The following is a 12,784-nucleotide window of genomic DNA, read 5'->3' on the forward strand; positions in this document are numbered from 1 at the left end:
CCATCCTGGTCATCAGAACCCATTCCCGATCCTTTCTCGACCTCACTGGTACTCTCACCGAAACAGACTGCTCTGGTCAACAACAGGGTCAACAGGAAAATCCGGATCACAGTCTCTTGGGGTGAGTCCATCTTACAGGAGGAGAAAGAGAAATTTGTAATGGGATGCTTTTTTCCTCTAGTCTTGTTGTTCTTCTTGCTCTGTTGTCATCTCAAAGGTGCTGTCTCTCAGTCTTCTAAACGAACATTCTGGTGATACAATATTCCTTCCAAATCTGCGATCTTTCTGTAAGAAGCAAAAATCTTGCATTACCATTTGTCTAACTGATGTGTGACATACCATCTGTAAAGCATGAGAACATGAGAGAGAAGAGGGAAAAAAAAAACGAGAGAGAGAACAATTCATATATATGTTACATAAAACAACAAACTAAAAAAAAACATTGTCAGATCTTCCGTTCACCATCAGGCTGTCACACCAACACATCCATTGGTATCTTTGCGCAGTCTCCCCCACCAGTATTTCCACACTCCACCCTTTTGTGCCTGGCCAGGACACACCGATGTCGGTAGGTCACACTGGGGTTAGGTAGACTTCTGCAAAGATCAAGTAGCTATGTGATGTTTGAGTTCTGCCGATGAACGTCAGAGATGGGGAAAAAAAGAAACATTTACAAATAAATTACAAAGTTTACCCGGCCGTCCCTGTGTCTTCAAGGAATGACCTCCCAATTACATTAACTGTAACCTCAGGCTTACTGTCAAGGTTAAATGACCAACTTTCCTGATCATAAATTATAGTTGTAGGTCAAAATTTTACATATGTGGTACCTGATTACAATTTCATTTTTCATGTCGTTGTCTAGGGGGTTTATATAACTTTTGTCTACTTCTTGATCTACAATATCTTGCAAAATGTCCCTCTTTGTGACAATGGTAACAAACTACCACATTTGAATTTCTCACAGGGGTTTGGGTCTTAAGCTGGTGTGGCTTCGTTGTCAGGGCTTGTCTACTGATTGTCATTTGCTTACTACCCTGTGACTCCAGGTGTCTTTTGATGTTCCATTCATGGTCAATAGCAGACTCTCTCAAAACAGCCACCGAGATATTTCTCCAGTTTGGGTTGATGGTCTGTACCCTTGTTCTCAACACTTCCTTTAAACCATCCATTAACACAGATACTGCTACTTCTCTATGCGGTACACTTGTTTCGATGTTTTCTATCCCTGTATACCTATTCATGTCCTGCAATGCCCGATGGAAATAATTAGAAGTACTTTCCCCTTCGTTTTGTCTTATGGAGAAGATTTTGTTCCACTTGACAACGGCAGGGAAATATACTCCTAACTGTCGGTTGATCTGCTTAATACATTCCTGATTGTGTTCCTCCGTTTGAGGTACTTCTGCGGCTAATTTACAATCAGTAATAAATTTCGCAGGGTCAACACTGGAGGGCAAACATGCCCTCAGCACTGTCCGCCAATCTTTGTTGGTGGGTTCTGTGGAGTTTCCTAGTTCTTTAATAAACCTCTGACATGCAACTAGATCTTTCCTAGGATCAGGGAATTCAGACATAATTGCTCTCAATTCCATCCGGGACCAGGGACGGCGCATTGCACTGTCCTTGACGGGAATGATTCCCTGAGCGTCAGTCTTCCCATTGGGGACTGTGATCACCCTGACAGGATTAAATTCAACTACATCATCTTGTGTTGGCTCTACAATATGAGGTACATTTGTTTGTGCGTGATATATAACACCGTACGTACCTGTGGACACGACCTCACCTGACCCTCCGTTAGGGGGTTTGATTACTGCCTTTACCGATTTGGTCGCGTCCACCTGGATGTCTTGTATGATGGCTGCTGGAAAAGGTGCCGACATCGTGCTGGGCTCACTTTCTTGCTGGTAATCCTGAGGGAAGTTTAACATGGGGTGCAACTTGCATGGGTTAACAGTTGTACATTTAACAGTTTTACTTTTATCATTGTTACATTTGTTACTTTTATCATTGTTACATTTGTTACAATTATTCTTATCATCAATAATACAGTTGCTAAGTGCATGTTTATCATACCCCAGTGTGCCACTCTCCGTAACCACCTTCTCTCTTGTTGCCATATTTTTCTTACCACAGTGAGAGTCAGCTGTATAAGCTAATCCTCCTTGTATTTCACCTTCCTGTTTCCATAACTGTAAACAATCATAATGTCGGATCCGTCTCTTTGCAGATTTAATGAGACATATCCTTCTCCTTAGGTTTTGTAACACCTTGGGGCTAAAACTGCCTACCCGTGGGAACTTTTCCCCGTCATGCACAGTCATTCTTTCCCATTCATTGAATAATACCTTTGCTTGTGATACATTTCGGACCTCCTGGTCTGTAGTACACGTTATCCTTGCCGACCTTATGGGCCGGTTTACTAAATCAACCGGAACCAAGGTTGATCGCCCCCTACCTGAACAACTGGCCCCCATCTTTGCAGGTGTTGCTTTCACTACCTCTGACCTTCAAATCAGGGTCTTCAGCGAACCCTTACAAAAACCAAGATGTCCGGGGTAGGCCGACGGTGAAAGTTTACCGAGTACCTTCACACACTCGCACACGTCGACCAATACGCCCACACGCTGCCCTAGCGCTGGCGTACTCAACCCAGGGCCCCTGCGACCTGAACCTCTATTTACTTTAACATGTGGGTGTGATCCGAAGAGCACTTACCCTTCCCAGTAACTATTGGTTGTTAGAGAATTCCCAAGTGACCAGCGAATCTCCCTTAAAATAAAAAATTACACAAATCACGTTAGAATGTACAAATAGCGTTTATGACCCCTCTAGCGTACGCAAACGGTACTGGGTCAAGTTACAAACTAATGCACACAATTACATGCGGTACAATCGTACTGCACACAAGCAACTAATCTTATGTGCGGAACGACCAGCGGAATCGAAAATTGTGGCTGCGAATTTCTTCAGCCAGAGCTTGATGGCCTATATGGGTACTGCACCAACCCTCCTGTGGTTGTGCTTCTTGACTCTATCTATAGCGGACTTCCTAGTCTGCTGTACCTGGACCTCCTGGTCCGTGACCTCCTGGTCTGTGTCTACAGTAGACCTCCTGGTCTGCTATACTCTAATGCTCTAATTTCAATATTTAACAAGGGATGCCTCCCAAGCCACCACGCGCCGTCACTTTCGCGGATGTCCTCACGAGAACTCGACTTCTACGTTCCAACCAAAAATGAGAAAATACTTATATATACACACTCTTTCACCTCATATACTCTTTACTTTCGTTTCTGTACAGAAATCCCTTTCATTCAGTATCGCAGTCTAGTCCCAGAGGAGTTGCAACTAGAGAAGGATCTATTAGATTAAAATTTTGGACACTGAGATTGACTTGCGCTATTATCGCGTTGCCTCCGTATCGCCTACTAAAACAATACTATCGTGTGATTTGTATTACGTGGGCGTACCCAGACGCTCCGTTGCGTAATATACGCTCCGTGCATCGGCCCTTGCGTCGCATACGCTAGTTCTGCCCTTTGTTAGAGACACGTGTACGCAGGCCAGATATATCCACAGAAATACAACTAACACGTTTATATCAATGTAAATGATCTTTAACTGTAATCATCTACCGAGCACCACACAGATCTTTCCTTGTATCTTTAGGCAAAGCCGTGTGCGTGTTTTACAAATTACTCCTTAACGTATTATTTTTACTTTTAACTACCAATAGCAACAAATCTTTCTCAGCACATTATCAATGATAAATGGCAAACAGGAAAGTGAGATATGTGAAAATACACAGGTGAAAATGCAATTCTAAATTAATCTAATGACATACATTAATGTAAGCACGCACATATAATATTACATATATGTACTAATCACTATTACATATATGAGACCTTATTCAGTGCTTCTAATTTGCATATGAATGTGCTTTTTAACTATCTGTGAAGGCGATTTCTTTCACTGCTGGGAGAAAAAAACAAAAACAAAACCCAGTTACACAGGTTCATTTGCATTTCAATGGCCCATCTCACAAGTAGCAGAGTTAAACAGGCTCTTGAAGGGAGAAAGAGAAGAAGAAAAACCACAACTTTGTTTTATTTGTGTATTTCCTACATCAAATATTCATTTTACTATTAACTTATATTAAACTCTATCTGAACCACTTATGATTAACTATGATATGGATTAAATAAATGCATTAAAAACTCATTAAATGATAATTTCTTTTTTGACAATGGATGGTTGATTATTTCCCGAGTCAACTGAAAATCAGCCATTCAGAAAGAAAAAAAAATCTGACCTTCCCAAAATGGCCGCTGCTCCTCCCCCCTTCCACATCCATGAGGTTTACACAAAATGGAGGACAGACCATGCGGCTTCTTTTGTCACAAAGAAAATCATCATTTCAGCCCCTAAAGTTATTCTAGGCCTGAGCTAAAAATAAAACTATCAAGCCATGCAGAGCGACCAAAAATACTTTTAAACCTATTTAAACAGACAAGCAATCCAATCTGCGTGTGCAGTTGGCACCAAATAGAAATAAAAACCAGATTTAAAAAGACAATAGCTTAATGTTCCTACCTTCTTTGGATTCCACCAGCATCCCTACAAACCAAAAGAATCAGACGCAGACTCTCATCTGATCAGCACTACAAGATACTACCTTTCCTCCCTTTGCTGATCGATAAAGTCTGTGCGTTTTCGCCTGACTGCGGATATGAGGTGGACCGGACTTGCCCCCAATTGATAGAGTCAGTTATCTACCTTTTAACATTAGCTATATACTAATACCGTGTAGCCGTAATGGCCGCTAAACCACGTGCACGTGATACGTACTCCGTACGCTATTTGCGTATGAAGGCCTCGCACGTGGTACGCAAATTACGTACACACGCTACGCTGGGTGTACGGAATACACACAGCGAGCGTACACACAGACAGCAACCTTTATAAACTTTAAACACAGAATATGTTCACACTGTATACCTTGGTACTGTAACACTGTAATAATGTACTGCTTATAGACCTTCTTAACCTTGTTAATATAAAAGCTGCTTGAGCGATTGAGACGCTCCAAATACCCTCAGCAATGTAATAAACACACAATACCTTGCTAAGGTTCCAAAACCTTTACTAACGAGATTTAGTTATGTAAAAAGGGAAAATACAGTTAACATCTTACACACTACAGGCTAACATCAATATCTAACAGAATAACTACACATAAATATACAATAGCGTCACAATCCTAACACTAACAGAGAGAGAGAGAACGTGGCAAAATACAGACAGAGAATAAGGTGGTCACAGAGAGAACTTACACACTGGGGAATGATCGCTGCGCAGTCCTGGTCACCAGCTCCCTAGTTAGTCAATGATGAAAACCTTTTGTGGAGAGTAGACTGAGCTGGTCCAGTCTGGCTGTTCCTTATATACACTGCATACAGTACACTACAAAGGGACCTATATCTCATTGTTCATTGGACACAGGAATCTGTCTTCACATTACAACAAAAGGTCATAGGTTTGTTTGAACAGGTGGGCTGTGACTATTCCAGACTGCTCAGGTGGGAGGGAATCTCAGGATTCCCACCACATGGACAATGAACCGCAAATACAGTAAATGTCCAGAAACTATTTATAGACATAACTATACGCAGGAGCAATTAATCTCTACCTAACCAGCACCGGATTGTTTCTAATAAAATACTCTTCGGTTAGGTACCAAACACCATCGCTCAGACCCTATCTGACCCTTTGTATCATGCAAAGAGGCATTCCCTTGTTCATGAACCAGTTATACTAAACAAACTTACAGTTATTATTAAGGGGACCATTACCTATAAAACATACTATTCGGATTAACTATGTAACGATCGAGTCGCCCACCAGACGCACACCAACTCTACCGTAAATGCACATACCACGCGCCTGAGCGCACGACCGTGGAGGCGCCGTCACGCAACTGCGAATATGCGCACGCACGGGAGAGAATGTGCACGTGCAGCGGGCAAGCGCATGGGGTTAATATATGGCAACGTGCAGCATGATATATTTCGACTTTGACAACACATAACGCCCCCTGTACCAGTGACGCTTACACACGTAACGCTCCCCCTGTACCAGTGACGCTTACACACGTAAAGCCCCCTGTACCAGTGATGCTTACACATGTAATGCCCCCTCTACCAGTACCGCTTACACACATAACGCCCTCTGTACCAGTGCTGCTTACACACGTAAAGCCCGCTGTACCAGTGATGCTAACACACATTATGCAGCAGTCACACATACACACACACACAACAGACACATATATATATACAAACACACACACATACATACTGTACATACATTACACATATACACAGTCACACATATATACAGTATACACAGGCACTGTATATACACACACACACTCACTCTCTTTCCAGACACTTAATGAAGTCTGGCTGGCCAAAGCTGTAGCAGCTCATCCTCCTGCTGCAGCATGGTCCTGTGTAGCTCCGCCCCTTACTCCCATCTAGCCCCATCCCCTTTGGCTCCCTCCCGGCCACTGAATGTCACACAGGGAAGGGGAGGGGGAGAGGAGGTTTTGTGCTGCCAGCGCCGAGGGGGAGAGGAGGCTTTGTGCTGCCGGCGCCGAGGGGGAGAGAAGGTAATGTGCTTCCCGCGCCGCTGCATGTGTGACAGCAGCCGGCAGCAGCAGGGATAGCAGCAGAAGCTCAGCACAGGGATGCAGAGCAGGGAGAACGTCTCTCCTTCCTGGTGCCTCCCTGCACTGCATCCCTTTGCTGAGCAGCTAGCGCCAGACCTGTGTGCAGTGTCACTGACACTGACACTGAACAGCACTCTCACCTTTTACATTGATTCAGCCAGTCACTCAGTTCTGCCAGCCAGTCACTATTGTTATCACCAGTGTCCCAACGCGCCATATTACAGGGAAGAAGCATTACAGGGAATAAGACGCACTAAATAAACTACAGCTCCCAGCAGCCCTTAGCGCCAAAGCATTCCGGCCCTTAGGGCTGCTGGGAGCTGTAGTTTATTGAGTGCATCTTCTTCCCTGTAATGCAGCGCGTTGGGACACCGGCGCTAACAATAGTGACTGGCTGCTGTGCGAGTCTCCGGGAGAGCCACTGCCAAAGGGATGACAGCAGCTTAGCTGCTGACAGGAGGAGAAGCAGGAGAAGCATTATTCACCCCTCCTCCACTCACAGTACCTCCGGGCCCCATCTGTGGCACCCCCACACACCCCCTCCAGCACCCGCGGTAGCTCCGGACCCCCTCCCCCACCCGAAGCAACCCCGCACCTCCCCAACTGCTCCGCCCCCACCCGCAGTGGCTCCGGACCACCATCCATGGCACCCATGCACCCTCCCCCACCTGTGGCACCACTGCACCAGCCCCTCTCCCACCTGCGGCACCACCGTAACCGCCCCTGCCACGGCACCCCAGGGTACCATCCGCATCTTCCCCGCACCCGCCACTCCGCCAACCAAAGCACCTACTAGGTGATTCATCAGGGTCTGCGTGCACTGTTCACGCCATTGCAAGGGGCTTCGACCCCTTAACCATTGCACTCCCTTTGTCTGTACAATATTTAACCACTTACACAATTATGATAGGATGTAATACTCCATATAATAAAAATATTGCACGCCACAATGGTGTGCAAGGGTTAAGGGGGCGTAGCCCCTTACGACGGTGTGAAGACCACCTGTAGGGCGCGATGAATCACCTAGTATATTAATAATCACAAATATACATTGTTACATTTTTTTTTTTAAATAGAAATAGACAAAAGGTCCCTCTACCAATGTGTCACAGAAACCACTTCACTTCAAAGTCTATATTCAAACCTCCTGGCTGCAGTGTTCCTAATTCATAGATAGTCCTCATTTCAGTTTTTGCTAATTGGCTGGCTTAATCTCGGCGCCATTGGGTACCTATGAACCGTAAAATGGTGGACATCGAGCAATTATGTGTTTTTGGCATGAGTCTCAAGGCCCTTCTTGATGTTCTTTAAGTGTTCCCCAAGGTGCACTTTAAGTGGCCTTGATGTTCTCTCTATATAAAAAAAAGGCTACATTCACATTCTATCGCGTATATAACATTTTTAGTGGCACATGTTATAAAATCCCTAATTATAAACACATTGTTATTGATGGTCAAGGCCGGATTACCAATGGGGCGGATGGAGCTGCAGCTCCAGGCCTCCCATCAAAATAGGCCCAAAGGATTGATGTTCTGCGTCAGACAGGAAAATTTATTTTCCTGTCTGCAGCAGCGACCGCCCTCAAGCCCTGCCCACTAGATCCCTGCCGGCCCATTACTTTACACACCCTGGCCACCCGCCCTCCTGCACTGCTGCTAGGCATAACTTGCGACGCAGTGAAAAGCTTCACAAGCCCTTTCTGCGCCGCATAGTGCTAAAACACTACTCCTCTGTGCTGTGTTGCTTCGGTGATGGACAGGAGGAGGGTGTCGACCAGTGGGTAGCTGAAGCCAAGTGAAGGGCTCTTTAACAGCATCATGGGCTGTGAACTGCGGCTCTCTGTCTGCTGTCTGGTACCTGTCTCGCAGCGCAGCCAAAGGCTACATTAGTGTGTCTGTGTTGGCATGCTGACCGGGGTGTGCACTAGAGATGAGCGGGTTCGGTTTCTTTGAATCCGAACCCGCACGAACTTCACTTTTTTTTCCACGGGTCCGAGCGACTCGGATCTTCCCGCCTTGCTCGGTTAACCCGAGCGCGCCCGAACGTCATCATGACGCTGTCGGATTCTCGCGAGGCTCGGATTCTATCGCGAGACTCGGATTCTATATAAGGAGCCGCGCGTCGCCGCCATTTTCACTCGTGCATTGAGATTGATAGGGAGAGGACGTGTCTGGCGTCCTCTCCATTAGAATAGAGATAGATAGATTAGATAGAGAGAGATTGTGCAGAGTCGCAGACAGAGTTAGTTTACCACAGTCAGTGACCAGTGCAGTTGCTAGTTAACTTTTATTTAATATAATATATCCGTTCAGTTCTCTCTGCTATATCCGTTCTCTGCCTGAAAAAAAAAACGATACACAGCACAGTCAGTCACACAGTGTGACTCAGTCTGTGTGCACTCAGCTCAGCCCAGTGTGCTGCACAGTCATCAATGTATAAATTAAAAGCTTATAATTAATTGTGGGGGAGACTGGGGAGCACTGCAGGTTGTTAGCAGGAGCCAGGAGTACAATTATATTAATTAACAGTGCACACTTTTGCTGCAGGAGTGGTGACCAGTGCCTGACCACCAGTATAGTATTGTTGTATACTACTAATATCTCTTTAAATATCAACCAGTCTATATTAGCAGCAGACACAGTACAGTGCGGTAGTTCACGGCTGTGGCTACCTCTGTGTCGGCACACGGCAGGCAGTCCGTCCGACCAGAATTGTATTATTTATTATTATATACCTACCACCTAACCGTGGTTTTTTTTTCATTCTTTATACCGTCATAGTGTCATCCTAATTGTTACGAGTATACTACTATCTCTTTATCAACCAGTGTACAGTGCGGTAGTTCACGGCTGTGGCTACCTCTGTGTCGGCACACGGCAGGCAGTCCGTCCGACCAGAATTGTATTATTTATTATTATATACCTACCACCTAACCGTGGTTTTTTTTTCATTCTTTATACCGTCATAGTGTCATCCTAATTGTTACGAGTATACTACTATCTCTTTATCAACCAGTGTACAGTGCGGTAGTTCACGGCTGTGGCTACCTCTGTGTCGGCACACGGCAGGCAGTCCGTCCGACCAGAATTGTATTATTTATTATTATATACCTACCACCTAACCGTGGTTTTTTTTTCATTCTTTATACCGTCATAGTGTCATCCTAATTGTTACGAGTATACTACTATCTCTTTATCAACCAGTGTACAGTGCGGTAGTTCACGGCTGTGGCTACCTCTGTGTCGGCACACGGCAGGCAGTCCGTCCGACCAGAATTGTATTATTTATTATTATATACCTACCACCTAACCGTGGTTTTTTTTTCATTCTTTATACCGTCATAGTGTCATCCTAATTGTTACGAGTATACTACTATCTCTTTATCAACCAGTGTACAGTGCGGTAGTTCACGGCTGTGGCTACCTCTGTGTCGGCACACGGCAGGCAGTCCGTCCGACCAGAATTGTATTATTTATTATTATATACCTACCACCTAACCGTGGTTTTTTTTTCATTCTTTATACCGTCATAGTGTCATCCTAATTGTTACGAGTATACTACTATCTCTTTATCAACCAGTGTACAGTGCGGTAGTTCACGGCTGTGGCTACCTCTGTGTCGGCACACGGCAGGCAGTCCGTCCGACCAGAATTGTATTATTTATTATTATATACCTACCACCTAACCGTGGTTTTTTTTTCATTCTTTATACCGTCATAGTGTCATCCTAATTGTTACGAGTATACTACTATCTCTTTATCAACCAGTGTACAGTGCGGTAGTTCACGGCTGTGGCTACCTCTGTGTCGGCACACGGCAGGCAGTCCGTCCGACCAGAATTGTATTATTTATTATTATATACCTACCACCTAACCGTGGTTTTTTTTTTCATTCTTTATACCGTCATAGTGTCATCCTAATTGTTACGAGTATACTACTATCTCTTTATCAACCAGTGTACAGTGCGGTAGTTCACGGCTGTGGCTACCTCTGTGTCGGCAGTCGGCAGGCAGTCCGTCCATCCATAATTGTATTATTATTATAATATATACCACCTAACCGTGGTTTTTTTTTCATTCTTTATACCGTCGTCATAGTGTCATACTAGTTGTTACGAGTATACTACTATCTCTTTATCAACCAGTGTACAGTGCGGTAGTTCACGGCTGTGGCTACCTCTGTGTCGGCAGTCGGCAGGCAGTCCGTCCATCCATAATTGTATTATTATTATAATATATACCACCTAACCGTGGTTTTTTTTGCATTCTTTATACCGTCGTCATAGTGTCATACTAGCTGTTACGAGTATACTACTATCTCTTTATCAACCAGTGTACAGTGCGGTAGTTCACGGCTGTGGCTACCTCTGTGTCGGCAGTCGGCAGGCAGTCCGTCCATCCATAATTGTATTATTATTATAATATATACCACCTAACCGTGGTTTTTTTTCCATTCTTTATACCGTCGTCATAGTGTCATACTAGTTGTTACGAGTATACTACTATCTCTTTATCAACCAGTGTACAGTGCGGTAGTTCACGGCTGTGGCTACCTCTGTGTCGGCAGTCGGCAGGCAGTCCGTCCATCCATAATTGTATTATTATTATAATATATACCACCTAACCGTGGTTTTTTTTGCATTCTTTATACCGTCGTCATAGTGTCATACTAGTTGTTACGAGTATACTACTATCTCTTTATCAACCAGTGTACAGTGCGGTAGTTCACGGCTGTGGCTACCTCTGTGTCGGCAGTCGGCAGGCAGTCCGTCCATCCATAATTGTATTATTATTATAATATATACCACCTAACCGTGGTTTTTTTTCCATTCTTTATACCGTCGTCATAGTGTCATACTAGTTGTTACGAGTATACTACTATCTCTTTATCAACCAGTGTACAGTGCGGTAGTTCACGGCTGTGGCTACCTCTGTGTCGGCAGTCGGCAGGCAGTCCGTCCATCCATAATTGTATTATTATTATAATATATACCACCTAACCGTGGTTTTTTTATACCACCTAACCGTGGCAGTCCGTCCATAATTGTATACTAGTAAACTATCCAATCCATCCATCTCCATTGTTTACCTGAGGTGCCTTTTAGTTCTGCCTATAAAATATGGAGAACAAAAAAGTTGAGGTTCCAAAATTAGGGAAAGATCAAGATCCACTTCCACCTCGTGCTGAAGCTGCTGCCACTAGTCATGGCCGAGACGATGAAATGCCAGCAACGTCGTCTGCCAAGGCCGATGCCCAATGTCATAGTACAGAGCATGTCAAATCCAAAACACCAAATATCAGAAAAAAAAGGACTCCAAAACCTAAAATAAAATTGTCGGAGGAGAAGCGTAAACTTGCCAATATGCCATTTACCACACGGAGTGGCAAGGAACGGCTGAGGCCCTGGCCTATGTTCATGGCTAGTGGTTCAGCTTCACATGAGGATGGAAGCACTCAGCCTCTCGCTAGAAAACTGAAAAGACTCAAGCTGGCAAAAGCACCGCAAAGAACTGTGCGTTCTTTGAAATCCCAAATCCACAAGGAGAGTCCAATTGTGTCGTTTGCGATGCCTGACCTTCCCAACACTGGACGTGAAGAGCATGCGCCTTCCACTATTTGCATGCCCCCTGCAAGTGCTGGAAGGAGCACCCGCAGTCCAGTTCCTGATAGTCAGATTGAAGATGTCAGTGTTGAAGTACACCAGGATGAGGAGGATATGGGTGTTGCTGGCGCTGGGGAGGAAATTGACCAGGAGGATTCTGATGGTGAGGTGGTTTGTTTAAGTCAGGCACCCGGGGAGACACCTGTTGTCCGTGGGAGGAATATGGCCGTTGACATGCCAGGTGAAAATACCAAAAAAATCAGCTCTTCGGTGTGGAGGTATTTCACCAGAAATGCGGACAACAGGTGTCAAGCCGTGTGTTCCCTTTGTCAAGCTGTAATAAGTAGGGGTAAGGACGTTAACCACCTCGGAACATCCTCCCTTATACGTCACCTGCAGCGCATTCATAATAAGTCAGTGACAAGTTCAAAAACTTTGGGTGA

The sequence above is a fragment of the Pseudophryne corroboree genome, chromosome 1, assembly GCF_028390025.1.
Source record: "Pseudophryne corroboree isolate aPseCor3 chromosome 1, aPseCor3.hap2, whole genome shotgun sequence".
Taxonomy (NCBI): domain Eukaryota; kingdom Metazoa; phylum Chordata; class Amphibia; order Anura; family Myobatrachidae; genus Pseudophryne; species Pseudophryne corroboree.